This window comes from Piliocolobus tephrosceles, chromosome 7, assembly GCF_002776525.5.
Source record: "Piliocolobus tephrosceles isolate RC106 chromosome 7, ASM277652v3, whole genome shotgun sequence".
In the NCBI taxonomy this organism is placed as follows: domain Eukaryota; kingdom Metazoa; phylum Chordata; class Mammalia; order Primates; family Cercopithecidae; genus Piliocolobus; species Piliocolobus tephrosceles.
In genome coordinates, this window is record NC_045440.1 from 2607759 (window position 1) to 2626188 (window position 18430).

Consider the following 18430-nt stretch of genomic DNA (forward strand, 5'->3'; position numbering starts at 1 on the left):
CTTTTCTTTCTTTCTTTTTTTTTTTGTTCTGAGACGGAGTCTCACTGTGGAGTGCAGTGGTGGGATCTTGGCTCACTGCAAGCTTGGCCATTCTCCTGCCTCAGCCTCCCGAGTAGCTGGGACTACAGGCGCCCGCTACCATGCCCGGCTAAATTTTTTTTTTTGTATTTTTAGTAGAGATGGGGTTTCACCATGTTAGCCAGGATGTTCTCCATCTCCTGACTTCATGATCCACCCGCCTTGGCCTCTCAAAGTGCTGGGATTACAGGTGTAAGCCACCGTGCCTGGCCGCATGTGGTTTATTTTCTTTTTCTTTTTCTTTTTTTTTTTGAGGAGTCTCACACTGTCGCCCAGGCTGGAGTGCAGTGACGCGATCTCGGCTCACTGTAAGCTCCGCCCCCCGGGTTCCCTCGATCTCTCGCTCACTGTAAGCTCCGCCCCCCGGGTTCCCGCCATTCTCCTGCCTCAGCCTCCGGAGTAGCTGGGACTACAGGCGCCGCCACCAGGTGCCGCTAATTTTTTGTATTTTCAGTAGAGACGGGGTTTCACCGTGTTAGCCAGGATGGTCTCCATCTCCTGACATTGTGATCTACCTGCCTCAGCCTCCCAAAGTTTTGGGATTACAGGCTTGAGCCACCGTGCCCGGCCCGTGTGGTTTATTTTCTGTGTGTTTGAATGAATGCAATACAGTACAAACAGCATACTGAAGTGGATAGTGGAATTAGAGAAATGTTTGAAGTCAGATTGACTTGAGCTCAAATTTCCTTCGCAACTTAAGAGTTATGAGGCCTTAGACAAGCATCCCAACCTTGTTGAGACTAGTATTCTCATCTGCAAAATGGAATAATAATAATGCCATATTTGAAATCTTGTAGGGATTAGAGAATGCATATAAAAGGATTATAAACATATTAGGCGCTCATTATAAGGCAGTTATTGTTACTATTTCTTCTCTTAATTATTTCCTTCCTTGGGACCCTTTTCTCCCCTGTAATTTTATCCTTATAGCTTAGTATGCTTTTTCTTTTTTTAATTAAACAGTTAAAGTTTATGAATTTGTTTCTCAATCCTGCTTGGCCTCCTTTCATGCTTTGATAAGTACTCATTATTTTCTAAATGACGTATTATAGCCATTTCTCAGTATCTGAATGATACTGGTTCCAGGAGCTCACTGCAGATGCCAAAATTTGTGGATGCTCAAGTCCCTGATATAAAATGGTGTAGTATTATATACTACCTACATATGTCCTCCCATATACTGTTTTTTTTTTTTTTTTTTTTTAACAGTGTCTCACTCTGTCGACCAGGCTGCAGTACAGTGGCACGATCCCAGCTCACTGCAACCTTCGCCTCCCAGTTTCAAGTGATTCTCCTGCGTCAGCCTCCTGAGTAGCTGGGATTACAGGTACATGCCACCACGCCCTGCTAGTTTTTTTGTATTTTTAGTAGAGACGGGGTTTCACCATGTTGGCCAGACTGGTCTCGAACTCCTGACCTCGGGTGTTCTGCCTGCCTTGGCCTCCCAAAGTACTGGGATTACAGGCATGAGCCACCGCGCCCAGACCCATATGCTTTAAATCATTTCTAGATTACTTGTAATACCTAGCACAATGTAAATGGTTATTATATTGTTTGGGGAATAATGATAAGAAGAAAAAGTCTATACATGTCAGTTACAGGCCTAACTACACAGTACACACCAGCAACAACATAAACTTTTCTGGATTTTTTTCTGAATATTTTTGATTTACAGTTGGTTGCATCTGCAGATGCAGAACCCATGGATAGGGAAGGCTGACTGTTTTCTATTATTAATCTCCTCCTTTGTCTAGTCATTACAATACTTCTTTTTTTAAAAATTTGTTTTAGATGATGTCTCACTCTTGTCCACCAGACTGAAGTGCAACAGCATGATCTTGGCTCACTGCAACCTCCGCCTCCTGGGTTCAAACAATTCTCCTGCCTCAGTCTCCCAAGTAGCTGGGATTACAGGCACCCACCACCATGCCCGGCTAATTTTGGTATTTTTAGTAGAGATGGGGTTTCGTCATGTTGGCCAGGTTGGTCTTGAACTCATGACCTCAGGTGTTCCACCTGCCTCGGCCTCCCAAAGTGCTGGGATTATAGGCTTCAGCCACTACACTTGGCCTAGAATACTTCTAAAAAAAAAAAAAATCCAAATATTTGGGGGTATTTTGGGTTATAATTTAATTAAACTACTTTTAGTTGTATTGCATTGTGATTAGGAAATGTGGCCTACCCAACTTCTGCTTTTGTGAATTTATTGGCATTTTCTTTATTTCTGACTACATGATTCATAGCTGGTAAATGTTCTATGGAGCTCTCAGAGAAGATTTATTTTCTGTAGAATAGAGTAGTATCAGGAGCCCAGCTAGATCGATATTCAGGTTCAGTGATGCCAGAGCACAAGTTGGGCAACCTCCTGGGAAACCAGCTATGGGCCAGATGTGGCAAGAAGCCATGTGGGCAGCTGGGCGCAGTGCCTCACGCATGTAATCCTGGCACTTTGGGAGGCCAAGGCGGGCGGATCACCTGAGGTCAGGAGTTCGAGACCAGCCTGACCAGTATGATGAAATCCCATCTCTACTAAAAATACAAAAAGTAGCCTGGCATGGTGGCGGGCACCTGTAATCCCAGCTACTTGGGAGGCTGAGACAGGAGAATCACTTGAACCCAGAGGCAGAGGTTGCAGTGAGCCGAGATCGAGATGGCGCCACTGCACTCCAGCCTGGGCAACAAGAGTGAAACTCTGTCTGGGAAAAAGAAAAAAGCCATGTGGGCAACAACTCCAAATCTGTCCAAACTGCGGTTGAAGCATATACAGGCACAGTTAGTGAACAAGGATGCTGGGGAGTCCATTCGGATTCCTGGGTGGAATTAGACAGTTAAGCAACAAATTGGCTGGGGAACTGGTCTTTAGAGCAAGGCTGTGCTACCAGGTGCAAGCACATAGAACACTGATGTGCCCTGGGAGCTCCCTCCTTAGCTCCGGGATCTAGGTAGCAGAAGTGATAAAATTGTCCCCATTGTCTAGGAGATGCTGCTGCTTTCTTTCCTTGTCTCTCCCCAGCAGGAAGAGAAGCTCAGGGGTGGCTCCCTACTAAAGCAGGCAGATACGGTAGTTACAGAAATCAGTGACATTATAGGAGAACACTGGCATGAATTGTATGCTAGGCTAGTCCTCTCCCCTGTCAGTGGAGAGGCCTGAGCACTGGTGCTTGGCAGAGGAAGGCGAGGGCAGATGACAGGAGTCTGCTGCTGCGGCAATCAGAACTGATGTGCACTGGGCATCCACACTGGAGCAGACACTGTTCAGGGCTTTCTATGCATTATCACAGACAGCTGTTCCATTTTCCCATTTTACTCATGAGGAAACTGAGGTTCAGAGAGACAAAAGATTTCCTTTTATTAAGTGAACAGAAGAGCCAAGAAGTGAACCTGTCTGTGTGACTCCAGTGCTTTATCCTTGATGCTATGTTGCTTTTTTCCCCAAAGATCCAGGGACCAGCTATTAAAGGGCCACATCCAAGATCCTAGCCTTGGAAAAGTTATACTAGATACATATAAATATAGATTATTTTTTAAAATTATATTGCTCAGATATATTACCAAGCTTGAGGAGCATCTGTTTGATCTGTCAGAGACTGAAATGGCTCATGAAAATTGTATTTCTGCAGTATCTTTTTCATTCTAATGGTTTTAGCTCTAGATCTTTTGTTGCTGCTTTCTTTGATATGTGGCAGTTTGCCATTGTGAGGACTTCCATTTTTTTCTGGCATGTTTATAGAAGTACTGCTTTACATGCTGATTATCCCTCACATGTTGAAAGTACACGTGCATTCACATACACATCCAAAGGTTTTTCAGCATGTTCTCCCAGCCCTGCAGTTCTGGGACCATCCATCACAGTCGCACAGACTCTTGCTTAAGTGTGATATGATCATGATATGGTGATCACAGGCCATCTTGTAATCTGTATCAAAAGCATCTTACGTCAATATTTTCTCTTCCCAGATCCAAAAGTGAAAGGATTAATATTTCTCTACACCACCTCTGCTATCTCTTAAAATGTGGATACTTGTTCAATGTCTCTAAATGCCTCATTGGTCCACAGATTCATTTTTAATGATTTAAACATACTGGTTTTTTTGTTTTTGTTGTTGTTGTTTTGAGATGGAGTCTCGCTCTGTCACCCAGGCTGGAATGCAGTGTCATGATCTTGGCTCACTGCAAGCTCCGCCTCCCAGGTTCACACCATTCTCCTGCCTCAGCCTCCGGAGCAGCTTGGACTACAGGTGTCCAGCACCGCGCCCCGCTTTTTTTTTTTTTTTTTTTTTTGTATTTTTAGTAGAGATGGGGTTTCATCGTGTTAGCCAGGATGGCCTCGATATCCTGACCTCGTGATCTGCCCGTCTCGGCCTCCCAAAGCGCTGGGATTACAGGCGTGAGCCACTGTGCCTGGCCCAAACATACTTTTCAGTAGTTCCTGGTTAAGTAAGTTATCACCTTTTTGCAATAAAGAGACCATTGGGTACTTTTGTGTGTGGACATTCCAGAGGACGTTCAAGAGTGACCCAGATCCAGATGTAGTTTCATATTCCCTGAAACACGCATACTAAAACATATTTATCACCTTCAGACATACAATGATGAGGAATCTTTGAACACCTGGTCAAATCCTCAGAAAAAGAAATCAATCCTGCTAAGCGACTGGACAAGTTAAAATGTCTAAAGCACCACACCAGCTTCCAAAAAGCAGTTGGATGATAATCCACAAAGTCTGTTATTGTTACTGCATGATCACCTTCATTTTCCAAGAAGCTTTCAAGTCCCTTCCATACTAAGACTAGTATATGAAACAGTGATTAAATCTGGATTTGGAGAGTGTTATTCTAATCTGAAAGAATCTGAAGCTCCTTGTAAAGTAGCTGGCTCTCTGTCTGCAGGAATGACCTTCTGTTCTCCAGTGCCTCCCTTATCCAAGATGCCCTGAGTATAACACTTCTGGCCATTGTAACTATTGGACTTTTTGACATAAGTTGTTGATTTATCAGTCAGCAGAGATTTGCGTACTTTGGGTGCATGAATTTTCCTGTGGTTTAGATTTGTTATTTTTAGATAAATATCTTCTTGAACCAAGGTAACAGATGTATGAAGACAAGAGGCTGATGCTGAGATGCAAGATTGCCCTGTCTAACTTGAAAAGAAGATGGAAAATATGTATTTTCTGTAGACTGGCTTGACTTCAAAAAGGATCTTTCAGGTCATTTAAAATGTCTTCTTTCAAAATTTAGGTAAGAAAAGATTGCCACAAAACATGGAGCATTGAGATATGAATCAACTGCTGTCCAGTCCGTCATGACTTCCCCATCACGGACAAGAAAATCACATAGTAAATTTTTTTTCAACTATTTATTTATTTATTTGAGACAGAGTCTCACTCTGTCGCCCAGGCTGGAGTGCAGTGGCGCCATCTTGGCTCACTGCAAGCTCAGCCTCCCGGGTTCACGCCATCCTCCTGCCTCAGCCTCCCAAGTAGCTGGGACTACAGGCGCATGCTGCCACGCCCAGCTAATTTTTTGTAATTTTAGTAGAGACAGGGTTTCACCATGTTAGCCAGGATGGTCTTGATCTCCTGACCTTGTGATCCACCTGCCTCGGCCTCCCAAAGTGCTGGGATTACAGGCGTGAGCCACCGCGCCCCGCCAGGGCTTCATAGCATTTCATGGTGTATGTGTACTACATTTTCTTTGTCCAGCCCACCATCGATGGGCACCTAGGTTGATTCTATGTCTTTGCTAGACAATTACACTTTTGATACCAAGAGTGAGCAACCTGAGATAAGAACCTCCATTGCAGAATTCTGGAAGTTATTTGTATTTATGCATGTTGTGGGAAGATGTTACATCTCATTTCCCAGGAAGGCAAACTTTGACAAGGATCCTTCTAAGGTAAGGCAGAACTTTCCAGGTTTGTTCAGCTGAGATCAAATTCTGTATTCCCCGAAGTGGGAGGATGCAGCTCTTTCCAACTCATGACAGATATCTTCATCTGTTTAACAGGTAGAGTCAGAACCCTGGGCTCCCACTTAGACACAGAGGGATATGTGGTAGATCTTGAACACCATTTGCTTGCTTTCTTTGCTGCTCTATTTCCATCAGTTAATGGAATATTCCTTGCAACATCTAGGTTATGTACTAATAGGATATGTAAATTAAATGAAGGCAATGAGTGGTTCATGTACATTGAGAGTCTTGCCTAAATGGGCAAGTAGATGAGAAGGCTGGAGAAGGTCAGAGGCTCTTCCTCGGCCTGTCTTCACTTTTGGTATAACTTTTAGATTTAGTAAGTCTCACTGGTCTAGGATAATTAGGACGTAGTCTAGATCTTCCACATGACTTCACCAAGTTGGACTTTTCTTTTTTTTTTTTTTTTGAGACAGAATCTCACTCTGTCACCCAGGCTGGAGTGACACAATCTCAACTCACTGCAAGCTCCGCCTCCTGGGTTCACGCCATTCTCCTGCCTCAGCCTCCCGAGTAGCTGGGACTACAGGTGCCGCCACCGCGCCCGGCTAGTTTTTTTGTATTTTTAGTAGAGACGGGGTTTCACCGTGTTAGCCGGGATGGTCTCCATCTCCTGATCTTGTGATCCGACTGCCTCGGCCTCCCAAAGTGCTGGGAGTACAGGCGTGAGCCATCGTGCCCAGCTAACATTAGACTTTTCTTATTGGTTAACCTATCATCCCATGTCTGGTATGCCATTTGTCAAAGGACTACTCATGCTATTCATCTTCATCACAATTTCTTCACCTAAATCATTCTCAGCAGATGGTGTTGAAATGCTTTGGAATCACCTTCTTCCTCCTCTTATTATTTTATGTATTGTTCAGTCTCAGCAACCAAAAGAGAGATGAATAAAGTCCTTTCGCAACATCAGTTTTATTTTTCAAAAGGTTTCACTGAAAAGCTGCTGTTCATATGTTGAAGCCTCTTGGAATTTCGCTATACAAAATCTCATTTATAGAATTACCAAATTTATAGAATGAAATTACTTCCTTTAACACTTCATTCACCTTTTCCCCCCGCCCAGAATGCCTGTTGTCATCTGCCTGGTAAGCTCGTGCTTAAAGGACTATTTAACTATCATCTCCCAGCAAGCCCTTTAAAGAAACTTCCTTTCCTCTACTCAGCTGGGTTTTTTTGTTTTGTTTTGTTTTTGAGACAGAGTCTCACTGTATCACCTAGGCTGGAGTGCAGTGGCCCCATCTCAGCTCACTGGCTCACTGCAACCTCCGCCTCCCGGGTTCAAACAATACTCCTGCCTCAGCCTCCTGAGTAGCTGGGATTACAAGTGCCTGCCACCATGCCCTGCTAATTTTTGTACTTTTAGTAGAGACAGGGTTTCACCGTATTGGCCAGACTGGTCTTGAACTTCTGACCTCAGGTGATCCACCTGACTCAGTCTCCCAAAGTGCTGGGATTACAGGCATGAGCCACCGCACCCAGCCGCACTCAGCTCTTCTCTACTGCTAGAGAACCTCTGCTTTAGGAAGCCTTTTTTTCTCTGTGTTTTAGCATATTTTGTACATATCATTTCTATGGCACATATATTATATCTCAGTTGATTATCCCACAGCCCAGATTCAGAACTTCTAGGGACTGTGTCTTATTCTCTCTGTCATTATAACCTAGTTCAGAATCCGGTGTACTTAGCCTCTGCTCACAGGTGTGTGCAGGTATATATCTGCATGAGTGCATGATAAGCTTTAAGGAAAAAGGCCAGACCAAAGTCAGGCAAGGAAGACGAGGAAGACAGTAAAATGTCTGTTCCCTAAGACCTAGGCTTGATCCCTTTTCAGGAGGGGATTTTGGCCAAAAATGAAAGAGCTGCTTCCTTGAAGATTTTGTAGGACTTCTGGCCCTGTCAGGGCTACCCTGGAACCCAGAAAGCTCTGTGCAGTACAGGCCTGGGGAGAAGGGTGCCAGCCATTTCTCCACCGCCACTGTCCAGTTCTGGGGGTGCAGAGATGCACTGAAAGCACTTCATGACAAGTTGTTACCTTGAGGTACCAAAACGCAGCTTTGCAAACCCCCAGAGACGGTGCTCTCGGAAGAAGAAATTTCATGGGTTGCTGCAACACCAAAAATAATGGCAGTGACAAAGTCCAGGCTCTCTTGGAAGTGATCTGCAGGAGGCCAACATTGAAAACAAGGCCAGCCAGGAGGTTGAGGCTGCAGTGAGCTATGATCTTGTCATTGCACTCTAGCCTGGGTGACAAAGCAAGACCTTGTCTCTAAAACAGAAAAAACAAAATAGGCCGGGCGCAGTCACTAACACCTGTAATCCTAACATCCGCTGAGGCAGGCGGATCACCTGAGATCAGGAATTCGAGGCCAGCCTGGCCAACATAGTAAAACCCTGTCTCTACTAAAAATACAAACATTAGCTGGGCATGGTGGCGCACACCTGTAATCCCAGCTACTCAGGAGGCTGAGGCAGGAGAATCGCTCGAATCCTGGAGACGGAGGCTGCAGTGAGCCGAGATGGTACCACTGCATTCCAGCCTGGGAGACAGAGCAAGACTCCATCTCAAAAAACAAACAAACGAAAACAAAAACAAGAAAACCAACAACAACAACATAATTGTTTTTAACTTAAAAAGTCAACAATTTAAAAAAATTAAAAAGAGACCAGAGGAGAGTACTGTGAGCACTCAGTACTCACAGTACTGAGAAAACTCCCAGGACAGACAGAAAGACTTGGGGACAGAGGTTAACGACCAGCCCTCTGCAGGTTGGGGCCACCCCACCAGCACCATTGGGTTTAAAGAGAACATCACCTAATTTGTACTGTGTGGCGGGGCCTAGGAAAGCTTGGGTTACAACTGAATAATAGTTTCATCATTTTGGCCGGGCACGGTGTCTCAAGCCTGTAATCCCAGCACTTTGGGAGGCCGAGACGGGCGGATCATGAGGTCAGGAGATCGAGACCATCCTGGCTAACACGGTGAAACCTCGTCTCTACTAAAAAATACAAAAAAATTAGCCGGGCGAGGTGGCGGCACCTGTAGTCCCAGCTACTCAGGAGGCTGAGGCAGGAGAATGGCGGGAACCCGGGAGGCGGAGCTTGCAGTGAGCTGAGATCCGGCCACAGCACTCCAGCCTGGGTGACAGAGCGAGACTCCGTCTCAAAAAAAAAAAAAAAAAGTTTCATCATTTTGAATAGGGGATATACATAAGATGCTAAAAATCACATGCATATTAGAATTATGTTTTGATTAAGTGCCTTTATAGACATGTCAAAACACTGATTAGGTGGCTCAGGGGAAGAGAAAGTTTCCCATGTCCTGAGTTTACCACCATGGAATCAATCATTTGAGTGGGCATTGAACATGGAGTGTTCACCTTGAAAGATGAAAGTCCACAAGAGAAATGTGTTTGACAGGAGGTGGAGGAAAGGGCGGCTGTCTGGCTGCCAGAGACTTCACAAGGGAATTTACCTTGGTGATTTCCCCGCAGTCTAGGGGCTGGCCCTTAGTTTTTCAGGTTCAGAAACTGAGAAAATTGGTTTTGTCAGCACACGGAGGTAAGATCGGTTTATCGGGCTCTCGGTCATACTCGCCAAGTTCACAAGAGACGGGTGTGTAAATCAAAATGCCACGTTATTAATTTACAATGACAAGTAAAATCAGCCGAGAGATCAGACACACATCCTGTTTCAAGCACATTCTCTCCCTGTGGTGCAATCTAGGTGGGAAGTCAAATGATCATCAGAAGACAGCTTGGAGAGGCTGGAATCAGAGTGAGAAGAGGCAGCCGGTGGCCCGATTGGAAAGTTAAATGAAGCTGATGCTTTACTCTCCACCAAAGGGATAGGATTTTCCAGACAGGTCACTCACTCCCACACAGACCTGGACGTACATGACTCCCTCTTCCTCCTGGACACTGTTTTGTCCTGTGCTGGGCACACCTCTTGTGCTAGACATGTTCTTTGTTCTGCAGTGTCAATTCCATGGATTACGTGACAGCCCAGTTCTTGATCTTCTTTGACCTTGCCTCCACCCTGCCTACCAAGTGAAGCCAGGAAATGGACAACTGTCGCAGAGTGACCCTAACTGAAGGTCTGCAGTGGCTATCATGCTCTGCTGAAGTTAGGAAGTGTCATGTGATCGTGTGTGATCTGTGTGTAAACCAAACAACCTCCCCACCGCCAACCCAGGCTTCGCCTGCTGATCTTTGGGGCAGGTCCAATGGTGCAGAGGCTAATGAATTGATAATGATGGGTGATCAATACGTTTATCTCAGAATAGGGGCTGCTGCTTCTCTGTAAACCATTTGCTACCTTAATGGAACCCTGAGTAAGCTGCGGTTGGGAGCTGAACTGATGAGCGCACTGCTGGAGTCCTAGAATTACAGGCTCATTGTCTGCATTGGCACTGAGACATGATACCTGAAATGCTCAGGATGTTAGCTGACACCTTTGTGAAAAGGAAAAGGTATCCTAAAGGTAATGGCTTTGGTTTGGTTTGTGGGGAAAGAAATCTTCCCTGCCTTCACAGCTTTCAGTGCTGCCTGTTTGTTCTAATGTGTTCTGACGTCCTCAGCTCAGCACTTCCTAAGACACCTCCTTCACCAGCAGGATGGCCATGTCAGCCTCCACCGGGCTTAAATTATATGAATACACAGCAATGCAGAGAGCTTGCCATGTGCTAGACTCTCTTTGCAGCACTTTACATATTAATTCCTTCAGCTTTCACAATAATCCTGTGATGTTTGGCACTATGATTGCCTTCACATTACAGATGGGGAAAGGAGACATGGAAATTAAGTAACTTGCCCAAGGTCACTAGCTAATAAGTAGCAGGGCCAGAATCTAACCCGTCAGCCCACCTTCCTATCCACAGTGGTAAACAGAGCTGAAAGGTTTCTTTTTTCTTTTTCTTTTCTTTTTTTTTTTTTTTGAGACGGAGTCTCGCTCTGTCGCCCAGGCTGGAGTGCAGTGGCCGGATCTCAGCTCACTGCAAGCTCCGCCTCCTGGGTTCCCGCCATTCTCCTGCCTCAGCCTCCCGAGTAGCTGGGACTACAGGCGCCCGACACCATGCCCAGCTAATTTTTTAAAAAAATATTTTTAGTAGAAACGGGGTTTCACCGTGTTAGCCAGGATGGTCTCAATCTCCTGACCTTGTGATCCGCCTGTCTCCGCCTCCCAAAGTGCTGGGATTACAGGCTTGAGCCACCGTGCCCGGCCCAGAGCTGAAAGGCTTCTGTACATGTATTCAATTCTCTCCATATTAAATTTTAGCTGACGATGCTAAAGTTGCCATCTGGGTTTCCAGGAATCTGCTTGAAAATTGGGGTATATTGGCCGGGCGCGGTGGCTCACACCTGTAATCCCAGCACTTTGGGAGGCCGAGACGGGCGGATCACGAGGTCAGGAAATCGAGACCATCCTGGCTAACATGGTGAAACCCCATCTCTACTGAAAATACAAAAAAATTAGCCAGGAGGGGGAGCTTGCAGTGAGCCGAGATTGTGCCACTGTACTCCAACCTGGTGGACAGAGTGAGACTCCGTCTCAGAAAAAAAAAAAAAAAAATCATGGTATATTAACAGCATATATTTGCTTCTGCTGTTTGTCTATTCTTGGATAAAGGATTACTCTCTCTGGAAGTCAGTTTGTTTAAACTCAGGGCAGTAGACTACAGAATGTCTAAGCTGCCTTCTAGTCTTGACTTTCTGAGTTTACTACCGTGGTCACCGCTGCCCCAATACTACTACTTTGTATTTGCATGGAGTTTGACATTGTACATAATAATGGAATTCAACAATGTACATAGTAATGGAGTTTAACAATATACATAATAATGTACATACCTACATTTTATTTTATCATTAAATGGCCACTGAGCTAAAAGGTAGTTTTTATTTACTTATCTGTTTCCAGAGATACCTGGTATAGTGCTGTGCATAGTAGGTACTTCTCATTTGCTTACTAACTTGAACTGATTCTCACTGTAATCCTGTAAGATGGGCATGGAACATTATTTTCTTCACTGTACAGATGAACAAACTAATTATTAGGGGGGCTTAATAAGTGACCTAAAATCATAGAATTCCTTTTAAGCTCTCCTTTATTTCCTTTCATCCGTCCCTCAGTGGCATGGTGAGTGCACCTGTCCTCCTACAGAAACAAATTCTCAAGCAATAAACAACAGTACAGAGTTTATTTCCTAGGCAGCTGTCTGCCAGAGAAACAAGAAGATTACGCCTGGCATAATGTGTAACTTTTCTAGCTACTCGTTTAACGGAACAAATTGTCCTAAGGTGGTTTTTGTGGAGCTATGAAGCGACTGAATGCTGTGAGTACATGTCATTTTCAAAGTGCATAATTGGTAGCTAAAGATGAACTTTTGATTGCATTTTGTTTACTGAATTAGAACTTCTCAGTGTTGAACAATGATTCATGCAACATCGCTCAGGAGCTTTGTGCAATAAAAAGATAGCTCAAGTGACTCAGACTTCAACATCTTACGGTGTGTGTATGTGACTCCTTTTTTGTTATGGGGTAAAGTAGTCCAAACTTCTGCAAACCACAAATCTAATAGAGATGAAAACAGCAAGTTAAAAATTGGATCCAAGTTAAAAATTTGGTTAAGTAGGATGTTATATAGATTCATTAATGACTTTTGCCACCAAAAATTTTCCAAAGACATACTCTTTGCACATGGAGGACAAGAGCACTAATGATCTTAAAATCATCCTGAAGTGTAATTCCCTGAGGTTCTGTTCTCTGGGAACTGTTTAGCTCTTCCAAGCTTCACATTCTCCAGACTTTCAAAGGGATGTTGGCCTCAGATGGGATGATCCTCTGGGAAAACAGAGCTCCATAAATACATCAAGTCTAATTATCAGCATGAAAACCCCTTTTTGATGATGTCTGGGGGTAGTGAGGATTGGAACACAGGAGGAAAGGAAAGGGCGGAAAGAGATGAGAGATGAAAGGGCCCTGTTAGCTGGAACACGGCCCACGGCCCATCCAAAGGAAAAGCGTAGACATTTATGTTTGGCTATTAGTTATCTGTGCGCTTGCTCTTCTTCCTCGTGAAATGGCTGGACTCCTCTACAACTGCTGTGCTTTTTTTTTTCTCTCTCCTTCTTTCTTTTCTTTTCCTTTTTTTTTTTTTTTTTTTTTTTTGAGACGGAGTCCTGCTCTGTCTCCCAGGCTGGAGTGCAGTGGCCGGATCTCAGCTCCCTGTAAGCTCCACCTCCTGGTTCATGCTATCCTCCTGCCTCAGCCTCCCGAGTAACTGGGAATACAGGCGCCCATCACCGCGCCCGGCTAATTTTTTGTATTTTTAGTAGAGACAGGGTTTCACCATGTTAGCCAGAATGGTCTTGATCTCCTGACCTCGTGACTGCCTGCCTCAGCCTCCCAAAGTGCTGGGATTACAGGTGTGAGCCACCACGCCTGGCCAACTGCTGTGCTTTTTCAAAAATGCCTTTGTGGGGCAAGAAATAAATATCTAGACATAGTTCTAGTGGGATATTCTATATCCCATTCACTCACAGAAGTTCCTAGGCTCAGCTAATAGATTGTGAGACACTTGAGGGCCGGGACATTTTGTTTGACATCTCTAGCTCCTTTTTTCTCTGAATTCCTTGTTACTCTCTACAATCAGGTTCACGTTGTTTCTTGAAGGAATCTTCAGCTGAGTTCTAAATAATTTTTTAATTAGAAAATAAGGTGTCGGTCAAGTGCAGTGGCCCACACATGTAATCCTAGTACTTTGGGAGGCTGAGGCAGGAGGACTGCTTGAGCCCAGGAGTTCGAGACCAGGCTGGGCAACATAGGGAGGCCCCATCTCTACAAAATAAAAAAACTAGTGGGCATGGTGGCCCGCACCTATAATCCCAGCTACTCAAGAGGCTGAGATGGGAGGAGATCACTTGAGCCTGGGAGGTTGAGGCTGCAGTGAGCCATGATTGCATCACTGCACTCCAGCCTGGGTGACGGAGTGAAATCCCATCTCACAGAAAAAAGAGAAAAAGAAGAAAGAAAATAATGTAATAATATGCCTTCCATAAATAACATTTCAGTTCACATGTTCAAGAGCTGCTGAAGGGTAATAAAACTAGGTATTTTATGGCTTTTGTTGCCATTGTGGGTTAATTTTTCTCTTCACATTGTATCTGTTAATTAGCTATTTCTTATAGGAATACTTATTATTTATTAATTTATTATTTTTGAGACCAGGTCTTGCTCTGTCCACCAGGCTACATTGCAGTGGCATGATCACTGCTCACTGCAGCCTCAACCTCCTGGGCTCAGGTGATCCTCCCACTTCCGACTCTCGAGTAGCTGGGACTACAGGTGTGTGCCACCATGCCCAGCTAGTTTTTGTATTTTTAGTAGAGACAGGGTTTGCCATGTTGCCCAAGCTGGTCTTGAACTTTTGAGCTCAAGCAATCCATCCACCTTGGCCTCCCAAAGTGCTGGGATTACAGGTGTGAAACACCACGCCCAGCCTCTTATAGGAATACTCACTGCATCGATTAGGTATTGCTGCAAAAATGCCTCACAACAAACCACCCCGAAGCACAGTGGATTACAACAACCATCTTGCATTCTCATGGCCTGTGGGTCACATGGAGGTGGCTCACAGAGGCTAGACTCAGCCCAATGGCTCAGCTTTAAGCTGCAGGCCCATCTGGCTGAGGAAGTCCCTGTTCCCTGGGTCTTTGTCCTTGGGCTGAAGGTCAACAGTTCCCCTAGAGGAGCTCTTTTCCTGGTGATGGCACAAGTACAGGAGGCCAAGCAAAAAACCAAATGCCTTTTAGAGCCTGTTGTGGGTTGAACTGTGTGGCCCAAAAAGATATGTCAAAGTCCTAATCTCTGCCCACCTCCTACCTGTGACTGTGACCTAATTTGGAATAGGGTCTTTGCAGATGTAATGAAGTCAGGGTGAAGTCATACCAGGGGTGGATTGAAATCCAGTGACTGGTGTCCTGACAAAACGCAGGAAATGTGGACACAAACACCCAGGGAGAATGTCATGGGACAGTGAAAGCAGAGATTACAGATACACTGACAACCAAGAGGCACCAAGTATTGCCTGCAACCACCAGAAGCCAGGAGACGAATGTGGAACAGAGTCTCTGAGCCTGCAAGAAGAAACTAACCCTACCAAAGGCTTTATTTTGGATTTCTGGCCTCCAAAATCACCATGAGAGAGTATGTTTCTGGTTTTTTCGTTTCTTTGTTTTATTTTTGAGACAGAGTTTCACTCTTTTTGCCCAGGCTAGAGTGCATTGGCACGATCTTCACTCACTGCAACCTCTGCCCCCCAGGTTCAAGTGATTCTCCTGCCTCAGCCTCCTGAGCAGCTGGGATTACAGGCGCCCACCACCATCCCAGCTAATTTTTTTTTTTTTTTTTTTTTTCATTTTTAATAGAGACAGGGCTTCACCACATTGGCCAGGCTGGTCTCGAATTCCTGACAGATGATCCACTCGCCTCGGCCTCCTGAAGTGCTGGGATTACAGGTGTGAGCCACTGCACCTGGCCCATTTCTGTTGTTTTAAGCCACTGAATGTGTAGTAGTTTGTGATGGCAGTCCCGGGAAACTAACACAGGATCTAAGCCATCACTTCTGCCCACATTTCACTGGCCAAGCAAGGCACACAGCTAAGCCCCAAAATCAACGCACAGAAAGAACATACTGAAGAAAATATTTTTTAAAAAAATAAAAAATAATAATAAAAAAGAAAGAACATGCTGAACTATTATGAGGCACATGGATATAGGGAGGGGTGCGAAGCTGGGGATAGTACTTCGATCCGCCATGCAAAAGATTCAGCTTGGTGTTCTGAAGCATCTTTAGGCTGGACAGCAGAATCTAGTGGCTAATAACATGGGTCTTATATTAAGAGAAGGTTGAGCTTGAATCCTTGTTCTAGCACTTCCTAGCTGCATCATCTCAGGCAGATTATTTAACCTTCGAGCATCAGTTTATTTGTAAAATAAAAATAATAATACCTATCTACGGGGCTCTTATTAACACTGATAGAGGAGTTAAAAAGGAATTATTTAGGCAGATAGTGAGGGTAAGGAAGACCTCAGTAAGATTTTCCTTTTAATGAAAAGCAGCCCCCAAATCATTTTCTTTTCTAACAAAGAGCAGCCTGTAAAATCAAGCTGCAGACATAGACAAGCAAGCTGGAAGCTTACATGGGTGAATGCTGACAGCTGTGCCGTGAAGAAAAGGCTGCCTGGGACTAAGCATGTTCAAAACGGCGGCTCCATCTTCCCTTCTCCTTTCCAGCCAAGTGTACAGTAGGGAGCGGACAACATGGCCTGAGCCAGGCAAAGACTCCATTTGTATAGTAAGATTAGGGTGGGGTGGCCAGCTTCCTCTTGTACTATGTAAGTGTCACACTTGGTCCAACCAATCTGTGAGCCCTATGTAAATCAGATACCACCTTCTCAGGCCTATCTATAAAATTCAGTGCACTCCGCCACAGGCCAGAGGTCCCACTCAGGTGCCCCTGCGTCTCTCAGAGAAGAGACAGCTCTTCTCCTTTCTCTATCTTTGGCCTATTAAACCTCTGTTCCTAAACCTACTTCTTGTGTCTGCCTCCTTGATTCCCTTGGTGTGAGACGATGAACCCCAGGTATTTATCCCAGAAAATGATGCCACTTCAATATTACATGAATTGATATTTGTGGAGTGTTTATTTCATTTGTGAATATATAGTAGAGGCCAATAAATGCTGCCTGTTACCATGATTATTGCTACAATAATACAGCAGCAAAGGACTTGGAAATACAGGTAGTATTTTTCTACTGGGACTTTAGAGGTGAGAAGAAGACTGGCTATGCCAAAGGGAATATTTAAATGTTGATTTGTGAAGCACAGTTTAAGATATGTGAATGATCGATTGGGTGGGCCTGGCTTGCATCTCGTGAAGACAAGGAAGAGCTTATTTGCTTGAAGAATACCTAGTGAGTTTCAGAGGTCTTTGAAGTGAATACAAAGGAGGGTGAGATCAAGTTCCCAACTACAGAGGAATCAAGATGGGGACTTTTCAGAAAATTCACACAGGAAAACACTGAAGGAGGAAGGTGGCAAGGCACAAACATGACTTGAAGCTTAGCCGTGTAAATGCCAACATATAGAGCCTTAAGGTTAAGTGGTTATAACATTAAAATATAGTCTCAAGAACAGATTACCTCAACTTACAAGATGAAACTCGGGATTTTATTTTATTTTGTTTTGTTTTTTGAGACCGAGTCTTGCTCTGTCCCCCAGGCTGGAGTACAATGGCGCAATCTTGGCTCACTGCAACCTCTGCCTCCCAGGCTCCAGCGATTCTCTTGCCTCAGTCTCCCAAGTAGCTGGGACCACAGGTGTGCACCACCATTCCTGGCTAATTTTTGTATTTTAGTAGAGATGGGATTTCACCATGTTGACCAGGCTGGTCTCGAACTCCTGGGCTCAAGTAATCCACCCACCTTGACCTCCCAAAGTGCTGGGATTACAGGCATCAGCCACCGTTCCCAGCCCTACCTTTCTTTATATTCAGCTCCCACTGCCTAAAAGTGGATAGATGACTTCTATCTTTATAAGCATGGGACATTTTTGCAAAAGGGTTACCCTGAGACTGAAGTGGACAGTGATCAGAGCCAGCTGTTTGGTGCTGAAGGGCAAAGAAGCCTGGACTCAGGTGGCCCATGATACAGAATTAGGACATGAGCCAGAAAATACATAAACAATCTATGCTTTTACCAATTTGCAAGCAAGTCACACCTTTGTTCAAGAAATAATAACTGCCTTTTTATTACATGTCCTGACTTCATTTCCTGAACCGATTATGCAATTTTGCACCTTTGAGCCTTCGAAGAGGCTCTTTCACTGTTTGGAATATTATTTCTTCTCCCCTCCACCTGGTAGACTTCTACTCTTCCTTCAAGGCTCAGCCCGAGTGGCATCCTTCTTTTGCACTTTCTTCTGTCTCCCTGACCAGCTGTGAGCCCTCTGGGGCCAAGATAGTGGCTTCCTAACCTGGTCTGGGCACTTTAACACTAGCACAGGACTTGGCACAAGGTAAGTATCAGTGCATGTTGAATTGCTGTACACACAAATACAAGTCCATAAGTGAGTCACTAGAAAATGATCAAAATGTAATATGCAGAACACTGGGCTATTTGTCTAGTGTTCTGGAAGAATGCTATTGCTTATTCTAACTGAAAAGCAAAAGTTAAAGATGCGTGCAACCTATTTTCTTTTGAAGGAAAATTTGTCTTGCTGCTTTTTTGCAACTAAGTAAAATATGCTTGTAAAACAATCTGTTCTGAGAATGGCAAATGTTTCAGGGAAATTTCAGGGAAATAAGTTCGCTGTGATTTC

General features: G+C 44.5%; 2 long non-coding RNA genes across 3 annotated transcripts in view; both read left to right on the top strand.

Moving 5' to 3' along the window:
• LOC111551349 overlaps positions 1–1334 on the top strand; it is an 83978-nt gene extending 82644 nt beyond the window's left edge. Inside the window, exon 3 of the long non-coding RNA XR_002734332.1 lies at positions 1288–1334. This is a non-coding gene — a long non-coding RNA (uncharacterized LOC111551349). The remainder of the gene's footprint in view (positions 1–1287) is intronic.
• Positions 1335–1355: 21 nt separating this feature from the next.
• The window catches only part of LOC111551348, a 68279-nt gene continuing 51204 nt past the window's right edge, over positions 1356–18430 (top strand). Inside the window, exons 1-4 of one of the 2 annotated variants that reach the window (XR_003309958.1) lie at positions 1356–1405; positions 4661–5315; positions 9775–10530; positions 12180–12382. This is a non-coding gene — a long non-coding RNA (uncharacterized LOC111551348). The remainder of the gene's footprint in view (positions 1406–4660; positions 5316–9774; positions 10531–12179; positions 12383–18430) is intronic. The other variant, XR_003309959.1, reaches the window with a different exon arrangement.